This window comes from Haematobia irritans, chromosome 4 (assembly GCF_050003625.1).
Source record: "Haematobia irritans isolate KBUSLIRL chromosome 4, ASM5000362v1, whole genome shotgun sequence".
Lineage (NCBI taxonomy): Eukaryota > Metazoa > Arthropoda > Insecta > Diptera > Muscidae > Haematobia > Haematobia irritans.
The window spans coordinates 29,045,962-29,058,163 of record NC_134400.1 but is presented as its reverse complement, the minus strand read 5'-3'; positions in this window follow the sequence as shown (position 1 = coordinate 29,058,163).

Sequence of the window (12,202 nt, the reverse complement as noted above, 5' to 3'; positions counted from 1 at the left end):
CGAAAATGGGGTGTATCGGTCCATGATTTGGTATAGCTTCCATATAGACCGATCTCCCGATTTTACTTCTTGGGCTTCTATAAACTGTATTTACTATCCGATTTGCTGAAATTGAAAATCTAGAGGTATTTTGGGATCCTAAAGAGGTGTGTCGAAAATGGTCGGAATCGGTCCATGTTTTGGTACATCCCCCATATAGACCGATCTCCCGTTTTTATTTCTCGGGCGTCTAGAAACTGTATTTTCTAGCCAATTTGCTTGAAATTGAAAATCTAAAGGTATTTTAAGATCACAAATAGGTGTGTCGCAAATGGTGCCTATCGGTCCATGTTTTGGTATAGCCCCCATATAGACCGATCTATATTTCTTGGGCTTCTAGAATGATTCATGGTGGTGGGTATTTAAGATTCGTTTGTAAAGGATCGAAATGTTGATCTCATACCCCATAAAGTATATACATCCCGTGTATATACATTCGGTGTCGATGTCCGTCCGTCCGTCGTTCTGTTGAAATCACGATAATTTCCGAACGAAAGAAGCTTTTATGTATAGCCGCCATATAAACCTTCTGCTAAATTTGATTTCCGGAGCAAATATGTTATTATCCGACCTGGCTAAAATTTGGTATATAAAAAAATTTTTCAAAAATTTTCTATAGGAATAAAATTTTGAGAAAATTTTCTAAAGAAATAAAATTTTGAGAAAATTTTTTAAAGAAATAAAATTTTGAGAAAATTTTTTAAAGAAATAAATTTTTGAAAAAAAAAATTCTATACACTCAAAAAAAAGTTTACTTGGATCCAAAGATTTCGACCTTCGCTTAAGGATTTTGGTATTGATTCCGAGCCAAAGATACGGCTTCTTTAAAATAAAGAATTTTTTTACGGACCTTCCTGGCTTTAAATCTAGGATCAATAAAATTAAAATTGGCTACAGATCTCATTCATCGAGTTTTTATTTTCTTTTTGCGATATATTAATAAAGGTATTTTTGTACAAACAAATTCCAATTTGAAAATCCAAATTATGCCAGGTACTTCAAAGTAAAACCAGTTTTCTTAATGCTAAAAAAAAAACTTTTAACCAAAGATGTAAATCTTTTAAATAAGTCTTAGCCTATATTTGAAGCGTTTTTATCTTAAATTTAAAAATTCAGTATGTCCGTTGAGTTAAAGACGATTTCTTTAACTTAAAAATGTTTTTCTTTATTTTAAGGAAAATTTGTCTTACTTCAAAGATCTACAACTTAGGCAGAGAGACGTAAAATTTCAAGACTTGTGTCCTAAATTTAATGAAAAAGATTTTTGAAGCAAGGATTATAAACTTTCTTTTAATTAAAATGTCATTGTTTTAAAGAATTTTGTCCTTAGCATTGCGTAAATTTTGAGTCCTAAAATTTAAGTTGCATAATCTTCCATATAAGGTCAATATTTTTTTCAGTGTAGAAATAAAATTTTGACAAAATTTTCTATAAGAATAGAATTTTGAGAAAATTTTGTATAGAAATAAAACTTTGACAAAATTTTCTGTAGTAGTAAAATTTTGACAAAATATTCTATAAAAATAAAATTTTTGAGAAATTTTCCAATGGAAATCAAATTTTTAAAAAATTTTCTATAGAAATAACATTTTGACAAAATTTTCTATAGAAATAACATTTTGACAAAATTTTCTATAGAAATAAAATTTTAACAAAATTATCTATAGAACTAAAATTTTGAAAAAATTTTCTATAGAAATAAAATTTTATTTGTTGTTTTGATCTCAGCTTGAACCATTGTGTTGACTAAACTACAAGAGTAGCTTAACCAACATGATTGAAGTAAAAACCAACAATAAAGAAGTATATACGGCCGTAAGTTCGGCCAGGCCGAATCTTATGTACCCACCATGTCCACCATGGTTTTCGTAGAAATTTCTGCGAAAGACTGTCATTCACAATCGAACTACTTGCGTTGTGGCAATACTTACCGATGGCAAGGTATCTTAAAACTTCTAAACATCGTTTTCTAAATTGTGAGTTAGTCCATACGTGGTATATATTAGACAAAAAAGTTATGTATAGGTAAGTCTACAAATAATTACAAACCGATATGGACTTTTCCACGGTACGTGGAGAGCCAGAATTGAAATATGGGGGTCGCTTATATGGGGGCTACAATTATGAACTTGATATGGACCAATTTTTGTGTGATTGGGGATCGATTTATCTGAGGGCAATACAACTATAGACCGATATGGACCTAGTTAGGCTTGGTTGTTAACGGCCATATACTAGCACAATGTACCAAATTTCGACCAGATCGGATGAATTTTGCTTCTCAAAGAGGCTCCAAAACCAAATCTCGGGATGGGTTTATATGGGGCTATATATAATTATGGAGTGATATGAACCAATTCCTGCATAGTTGTTGGATACCATATGCTTTCAACCGAATCGGATGAATTTTGCTCTTCCAAGGGGCTCCGGAGGTCAACTCTGGGTATCGGTTTATATGGGGGCTATATATATTATTTGCATGGGTGTTTGAGGCCATATATAAACACCATGTACCAAATTTAAACTGAATTAGATGAATATTGGTCTTTCAAGAGGCTCCGGAGCTCAAATCTGGGGATCGGTTTATATGGGGGCTATATATAATTATGGACCGATGTGGACCAATTTTTGCATGATTGTTAGAGATCATATGCTAACACTATGTACCAAATTTGCAGCCGGTTCGGATGAAATTTGCCTCTCTTAGAGGGTCCGCAAACCAAATCGGGGGATCGGTTTATATGGGGGCTATATATATTTATGGACCGATGAGGACCAATTTTTGCATAGTTGTTAAATACCATATATTTACACCATGTACCAAATTTCAGCCGGATCGGATGAAATTTGCTTCTCTTAGAGCAATCGCAAGCCAAATTTGGGGGTCCGTTTATATGGGGGCTATACGTAAAAGTGGACCGATATGGCCCATTTGCAATACCATCCGACCTACATCAATAACAACTACTTGTGCCAACGATAGCTTGTTTCGTTCGGAATTTAGCGTGATTTCGACAGACGGACATGCTCAGATCGACTCAGAATTTCACCACGACCCAGAAAATATATACTTTATGGGGTCTTAGAGCAATATTTCGATGTGTTACGAACGGAATGACAAAGTTAATATACCCCCATCCTATGGTGGAGGGTATAAAAACAAAACACGAATTAAATAAGAGCTCACACTCAAAATAAACCCAGCCAACTGCACTCAAATTGATTATTTGATGGTGGCAAAGGAAAAGAGATATGTTTGTATGAATTTATTTCGACATAAGCCGTTTATCATAAACCTTTTTCGGAAGGTTCAAGTGTGATTCACTTTGCGTTTAGTGGACTGCCTGAATTTATTCTGGTAATTCCTAAACGTGCGTCCGTCCAACCATCTTGCAGTCTATAGGGCTTTGCCCAAATAAATTTGACAAACATTCTTTTCCTTTGTTGGTTAAGCTACTCTTGTAGTTTAGTCAACACAATGGTTTTAAAGCTGAGATCAAAACAACAAATACGATGGAAGTACAAACCAACAATAAAAAACAAAACCCGAAATAAAATCTTGATAAAATTTTCTATAGAAATAAAATTAAAATTTGACAAATTTGTCTAACGAACTAAAATTATTATTGTTGTTTTTGATCTCAGCTTAAAGCCATGCATTGACTAAACTAAAAGTGTAGCTTAACCAACAGATGAAAAGTATGCTTGTCAAATTTATTTGGGCAAAGCTCTATAGACTGCAAGATGGTTGGATGGACGCACGTTTCGGAATTACCACATTCCTCATCAGCATCCTCTACTTGCAGCAAAACTTTCAACCAATTATCAGAATAAATTCAGGCAGTTCACTAAACCCATGGTGAACCACACTTGAACCTTCCGAAAAAAGGTTTTGTATGATAGCCGGCTTATGCCGAAATAAATTCCAAACAAACATATCTCTTGTAAAAAAAAACCTTGTAAACAAAACCTTGTAAACATTTTCTATAAAAATTAAATATTTGGCAAAAATTTTTATAAAAATAAAATTTTTATCAAATATAAATATATAAATTTTTACCAAAATTTCTATAGAAGTAAAATTTTTACAAAATATTCTATGGAAATAAAATCTTGACAAAATTTTCTGAAGAAATAAAATTTTGACAAAATTTTATATAGAAATAAAATTTACCAAAATTTCCTATAAAGATAAAAATTTGACAATATTTTGCTTAGAAACAAAATTTTGAGAAAATTTTGTATAGAAATAAAATTTTGAACAAATTTTCTATTGAAATAAAATTTTGACAAAATTTTATATAGAAATAAAATTTAACAAAATTTCCAATGAAGAAAAAATGTTGACAAAATTTTGCTTAGAAACAAAATTGTGAAAAAATTTTGTATAGAAAAAAAATTTTGACAAAATTGTCTATAGAAATTAAAATTTGAACAAATTTTCTATAGAAATAATTTTTTTTTATAGACATAAACTTTTGACAAAATAAAATTTTGACAAAATTTTCAAAAGAAATAAAATTTTTACAAAATTTTCTATAAAAATAATATTTTGACAAAAATTTTCGATTTAAATAATATTTTGACAAAATTTTCTATAGAAATAAAATTTTCACAAAATTTTCGATATAAATAAATTTTGACAAAATATTCTATAGAAATAAAATTTTGACAAAATTTTCTGTAGAAATAAAATTTTCTCTCTAGAACTAAATTTTGAAAACTTTTTCTATTGAACTAAAATGTTCATAAAATTTCTTATAAAAGTAAAATTATTTATTAGTTGTTTATTTTAATACAGTAAATGAATGATAAAAAAAGAAAAGAAACAAATAAGCATTGACTGCTAAGGACATCAGCTATTAAAAGTAAAATTTTGACAATATTTGGTCTAGAAATAACATGTTGAACATAGAAATAAAATTTTGACAAAATTTTATATAGAAACAAAATTTTACAAAATTTTCTATAGAGATAAAGTTTTGAAAAATTTTGCTTAGAAACAAAATTTTGAGAAAATTTTGTATAGAAATAAAATTTTGACAAAATTGTCTATAGAAATTAAAATTTGAAGAAATTTTCTATAGAAATAAAATTTTGACAAAGTTTTCTACAGAGATAAAATGTTGACCAAATTTTCCATAGAAATAAAATAAAAATAAAATTTAGACAAAAATTTCTAAGAAATAACCTTTTGACAAATTTTTCTCTATAAACAAACTTTCGACAAAATTGTCTATAGAAATAAAATTTTGACAAAATTTTCTATAGATATAAAATCTGGACAAAATTTTCTATAAAAATAAAAATTTGATAAAATTTTCCATATAAATAAATTTTGACAAAATTTTCTATAGAAATAAAATTTTGACAAAAATTTCTATAGAAATAAAATTTTGACAAAATTTTCTATAGAAATAAAATTTTATTGTTATTTTTGATCTCAGCTTAAAACCATGCATTGACTAAACTACAAGTGTAGCTTTACCAACAGAGGAAAAGTATGCTAGTCAAATTTATTTGGGCAAAGCCCTATAGACTGCAAGATGGTTGGATGTACAGCTGTTTCGGAATTACCACATTCCTCATCAGCATCCTCTACTTGCAGCAAAACTATCACCCAATTATCAGAATAAATTCGGGTAATTCACTCAACCCAAAGTGAACCACACTTGAACCTTCCGAAAAAAGGTTTGATAGTCGGCTAATGCCTAATAAATTTGCAAGCATATCTCTTTTCCTTATTTTTTATAAAATTTTCTATAGAAATAAAATTTTTACAAAATTTTCTGTAGTAATAAAATTTTGACAAAATTTTTTATAGAAATAAATTTTTGACAAATAACTATAGAAATAAAATTTTGCAAATAAATTTTTTTTTTTGGTTTTTTTCTCTACATTTTTCTCCAAATTTTGGTTGATAATTCTTGGCTCGAGTGGCAACCGTGATAGTCTAGCCAGCCCTACACCACTTTTGCCTTTCTTTTGAAGTTTTGTCTAACCTCCTTGGAAGTATAATTCTCGTACTTACATGAATTTAAATTATGAAGCTTGTGATTTATTCTAACTCTTTCCCCTTCATGCTAGGGAAAATTACTTTGCTTTACATTGTACATGAATCAATTTTACTGGAGTAATTTCATTTAAAAAGCTTATTTTCCACACCATAAAAATGGTTTTTGAGAAAAATGGTCGTAAAATTTCGCAAAACACATTGAACCCCAACTCATCTCAAAGTTCAGAATGCCACCCCGAGCAAAGAGCAAAAGGAAATCTCTACTTCAAACTCAAGGATAAACAATATCTTCCAAATAAAGAGGAGCACGGTGAAATCCGAGAGAGGGAGGCTATCGTGCGAATTCAACCATACTTACATACTTGGCCCCAAAAACTTTCCCAATAAAGACATTTTGAACTGCAATCAAACTCATCACTTCAATTCGCACAATTCGTTTTAGTTCGTTCGTTCAAATACTCCCAATACGAATTTCATCCAAGCGTATACCCTAGAAGCGGGAAATTCGAAACGTAAACGAAAAGTTAAACTCAAGTCTATAGAACGCGTAACATAAGAAATACTTACTCTCGTAAAAATGTTGCCACTGATAAGAAAGAACATCTGCCGCGAGATAGTATTTGAACACTTAAGTTAAGTGTCATGGTGGAGTAAGCGATTGGGAGGGGTGCCAGGAGGGCGTTCTAGTGTAGCAATGTTGAGCTATTGTCTTTGCTAACTCCTCTCAAGACAGAAGAAGTAGCACAGCCGCTGCAGCAGAAAAGCAAATACTTTGGCTTCCATTTACAGTAAAAGTTTGTGTCAAGTTTTTGTGCCCAAAGTTCTTCCTTTCAGGTTATCCTTACATTGGTTTCCATTATTGTTTTTATTTTTTTCTCTCTCCCTTTTATCGCAAAAAAAAAATCGTTCGTTTTTATCGGTGACTTGAGTTTCTACGTGCAAATATTCCAAAGATGAACAGCAAACTTTGTTTTTGGCATCTTTGGTTTAGTTCCTTTGTTGCGATATTGTTTACTTTGTGAATAAGTGTTTTGTTTAATGAGGTTTTCTAAGCGATTGCATTGAATTGAATTTCGTTTTCTTTGGCATCTTTTTTTTATTCTCTTCCCATGATTTCTTCAAAGCGAGAGAACACAGTAAATACTTGTTACGATATTCTTCGATTAGATGGTCCTAAGACCATAGGAAAACTTGATGCTAAATATTTAGCTAACGTTGGCACTCAAAGTCGGTAATTTGGTGACATCGCCTGTAGATGAAAGTTTAAAATATTGAACTGAGGTATGTCATTTTGTTTGCTTTTGTAAAATATTTTATTCCAGAAACGTTCGTTTTGTTTTGTTAGGACTACAACTAAATGGATTTGTTAAATATTCAATTACTTTTGGTAATTAGATGAACTCCATTGCGTATGACTAATATTAATATATTTTGTTTTGAAATTTCATAGCATACCTTCAAGGCGCATTATTTATACATCTAGTGGCCAGTCAATTTGATATTCATTGCTATTCATCTAAATTAGATTAGCATGTTTTAATAGAAAAGATCCATCACCGAATAGAATTTTAAGAAAATTTCATTTAATGGATGGTCCGATAAGTACTTAGTCTCTCGGTTTGCAATTAACTATTGTGTAATTATCATATATAATCATTGAAATGTAGCTGCGTTGAATTTTAAATATTTTAACGATTTTAGCTTGCACTAACAAGGGAAAGTTACTACTTCGTTATCTATTTCACCGTCGAACGGAACGGACGTGTTTTTTAATAGCGGACAAACTCATCGTAATAGGTACCTACTAAGAATTTCAAGTGTGGTGGGATATTAAGCCACCATGCAGCGAAATTCAAAGTCATCCACTGGGTTGCTAACTTCAGGGCCCAGTGGAAGGGTATCGACTGGAGTTATAAATCTGGGCAATGACCAAGAGTTAGGCCCAATTAGTCGACCTGTAAAGGGTGATACGGTGAAATCGTTTATTTAAAAATTCAAATTTCTTTTTCAAGTTCAATTAGTATAAAATTCAGGAAAATATTCAGTTAGGCTTTCGCTTTTCCAAATCCGAATTGCCGGGCCTCACGCTTGACACCTGCCATCAGATTTTGTACAGCCGCCTTGTCCACCTTCTTCGTCGCAGAAAGCCAGTTTGCCTTGAATTGCTGCTCGTCCTTAGCAGTTTTTTTGGTCTTCTTTAGTTTCCGCTTGACAATAGCCCAGTATTTCTCAATTGGGCGGAGCTCTGGCGTGTTGGGAGAGTTCTTGTCCTTGGGAACCACCTGCACGTTGTTGGCGGCGTACCACTCCATGGCCTTTTTACCGTAATGGCAAGATGCCAAATCCGGCCGAAACAGTACGGAACAACCGTGTTTCTTCAGGAAAGGCAGCAGACGTTTATTCAAACACTCTGTCACGTAAATTTCTTGGTTGACAGTACCGGATGCTATGAAAATGCTGCTTTTCAAGCCACAGGTACAGATGGCTTGCCAAACCAGATATTTCTTTGCGAACTTTGACAGTTTTATGTGCTTGAAAATATCTGCTACCTTTCCCCTTCCTTTTGCCGTATAAAACTCCTGTCCCGGAGGCTGCTTGTAGTCGGCTTTGACGTAGGTTTCGTCGTCCATTACCACGCAGTCAAACTTCGTCAGCATCGTCGTGTACAGCCTCCGGGATCGCGCTTTAGCCGTCGTTTTGTTGTTTATCATCGCGATTTGGAGTCACTACCTTCTTGTAAGTCGATAGTCCGGCTCGTTTTTTGGCTCGATGCACGGTTGTAGACGATACACCCAGCTTATTTGCGGCATCTCGGAGAGAGAGGTTAGGGTTTCGCTTGAAACTACCGGCAACTTTCTTTGTCGTCTCAGCGGCTTCCGGTTATCGATTTCCCCCCGATCCAGACTTCCTGGCTGTCGACAAACGTTCCCCAAACACTTTAATTACATTTGTAACGGTTGATTTGGCAACTTTTAGCGATTTTGCCAGCTTTGCGTGCGAGTAGCTCAGATTTTCGCGATGCGCGAGCAAAATTTTGATACGCTGCTCTTCTTGCTTGGACGGCATTTTGACAACTGAAGAGTGAATTCCAAAATCAAAATAGGAGCAACATTCTACACACACACACCTTCAAAATGAGGTGTGTTCAGGTTTTTTAAATGCAAAATTGAAAGAAATACGTCAAGTTTATATTGACCAAATTTTGACCGTATCACCCTTAAGACGGGTCGACAGGTGGTAACACTCTGACAAGTCGAACTTTTTCTAAGGTAACGACATCAAAAGGAGGTAATCCCTCACGAAAGAGATTCAAGGAATGCAGAAATGCTTTGTTTATCCTAAAGAAGTTAGGATCAGTCGACCCAAGCACGCTGTCGGCTAAACAAAGCGATTCCTTAAAATGGGCTCAACTCACAGGTGCTGGAAAAGTTTCCCGGCCCAGATCCTCGACACCAAGAGGCTGGTTGGTATCAAGGACGATTTAAGCTAGTCGCATTTGAGGGCCAGAGGTCTATAGAATGTTTTAAAGCTGCTCTGATACTAATTGGTGAAGTTTGGGAAGGAGCTGCTCTAGAGTTAGTCGAAAAGAAAGACATACAGAAGGCTAGACCTAGGGAACATGCGTGGATACCTGCAAACCCTTATGACCTTGAATCTATTTTAAATAGGCTGAAACGATGCAATCCAGATCTTCCAACAGCTGATTGGAAAGTTGGCCGTTTGGATGAAGTGGATGGACAAAGACGGCATGCAGTGTTTATATTGAACACTCAGTCTTTGCCACATCTAGCAAAGTCTTAGGGCCGTGTATGTTATGGCTTTCATTATATCCAAATGAAGGTATATAAAAACGATCAGCTAAAGAATTCAGAAATGGACAAGCCTCTGTCTGAATCAGAAGTAAGCGGATCCTCTTGCGAAGTCGAGGGAGATACCAAAGTTGAAGACATGGAAAGATACCGTATACGTAAGGAGGTTTCTACTGCCTCAGAACTCACCAAAGTTGAACCTATGGTTATTGCGAGAGTCACCGAGATCTCTGAAGAGGACATTCTTGATGACTCGATTGAAGCGGCTGATGTGACGGTTGTTGAAAATCTCGATGGTCCTACGTATCCTCCAGATAAATCTTCATCATTTTAAGGCTGCATGCGCTGCCTTAAAAGTTCTCCTGATGAAAGGGGACATAGACATAGTTCTTATTCAAGAACCATATGTTTATAGAAACAAAATATGTGATTTAAGTACTCCGGGGTTCAAACTATTGCAGTATACTGGTAATGATGTAAATCGAGCCTGTATATTTGCTAAAAACGAGCTTAACTTGTTTCTGCTTCCTTCAATGTCTGCATTGCACAGACACAGTCGTTGCCAATTTAGAAATAACCAAATGCAAATATTGGGTATCTTCGGTCTACATGGGACATGACAGGGAGATGCCTCCATGTGCCGTTAAGACCTTAGTGGAGGAGTCACTGAAAATAAAGACGAAACTCATTATGGGATGCGATGCGAATGCGCATCATAGGAAAGGGTGATTTGTTAAGAGCTTGATAACTTTTTTTTTTTTAAAAACGCATAAAATTTGCAAAATCTCATCGGTTCTTTATTTGAAACGTTAGATTGGTCCATGACATTTACTTTTTGAAGATAATTTCATTTAAATGTTGACCGCGGCTGCGTCTTAGGTGGTCCATTCGGAAAGTCCAATTTTGGGCAACTTTTTCGAGCATTTCGGCCGGAATAGCCCGAATTTCTTCGGAAATGTTGTCTTCCAAAGCTGGAATAGTTGCTGGCTTATTTCTGTAGACTTTAGACTTGACGTAGCCCCACAAAAAATAGTCTAAAGGCGTCAAATCGCACGATCTTGGTGGCCAACTTACCGGTCCATTTCTTGAGATGAATTGTTCTCCGAAGTTTTCCCTCAAAATGGCCATAGAATCGCGAGCTGTGTGGCATGTAGCGCCATCTTGTTGAAACCACATGTCAACCAAGCTCAGTTCTTCCATTTTTGGCAACAAAAAGTTTGTTAGCATCGAACGATAGCGATCGCCATTCACCGTAACGTTGCGTCCAACAGCATCTTTGAAAAAATACGGTCCAATGATTCCACCAGCGTACAAACCACACCAAACAGTGCATTTTTCGGGATGCATGGGCAGTTCTTGAACGGCTTCTGGTTGCTCTTCACTCCAAATGCGGCAATTTTGCTTATTTACGTAGCCATTCAACCAGAAATGAGCCTCATCGCTGAACAAAATTTGTCGATAAAAAAGCGGATTTTCTGCCAACTTTTCTAGGGCCCATTCACTGAAAATTCGACGTTGTGGCAGATCGTAAGTCTATTCATGATGAAATGTCAAAGCATACTGAGCATCTTCCTCTTTGACACCATGTCTGAAATCCCACGTGATCTGTCAAATACTAATGCATGAAAATCCTAACCTCAAAAGAATCACCCTTTATATGGGGAAGTAGTGATACTAATGCAAGAGAAGAGTTGCTAATAGAGTTTATTTTGCGTACTAATCTGGTAGTCTGCAACAAGGGAGATGCCCCAATCTTTGTCACTAAAAACAGGCAAGAGGTTTTGGACATCATCTTGGCCTCGCAAGAACTGAATGAAATGATATCTGAGTGGCAGGTTTTAAGGGAATACAGCTTCTCAGATCATCGCTACATCAGTTTCAAATTTGATGTTCATACCACCAAGACCATATTTCCGCCAAATGTTAGGAAAGCTGACTGGAATAGGTATAGAGAAACGTTCAATATGATGATACCGGAAATACCAGAGACAAATATGAGCACTGTGCAAGTTATCGAACACGCAGTGGAGAGGATTACTAAGGCCTTCAACATTTCACTGAAAGCTGCATGCCCTAAAGGGAAGTCAAGGGGGAAAAATCGACCACCAAGGTGGTCTACGGAGTTAGGTAATATGAGGAAATCGTGCAGGAAGCTCTTTAACAAAGCAAAGTCCACCAGAGCTCCTGTGGATTGGGACGCTTACAAGAAGAATCTGAGAGGATACAAGCGAGAACTGAGAAAGGCTCAGCATAATTCTTGGAATGAGTACTGCAGCAGTATTGAGAATACGTCCGAGGCTTCCAGACTACGGAAGGTTCTAGCATCCACCAACTCAGC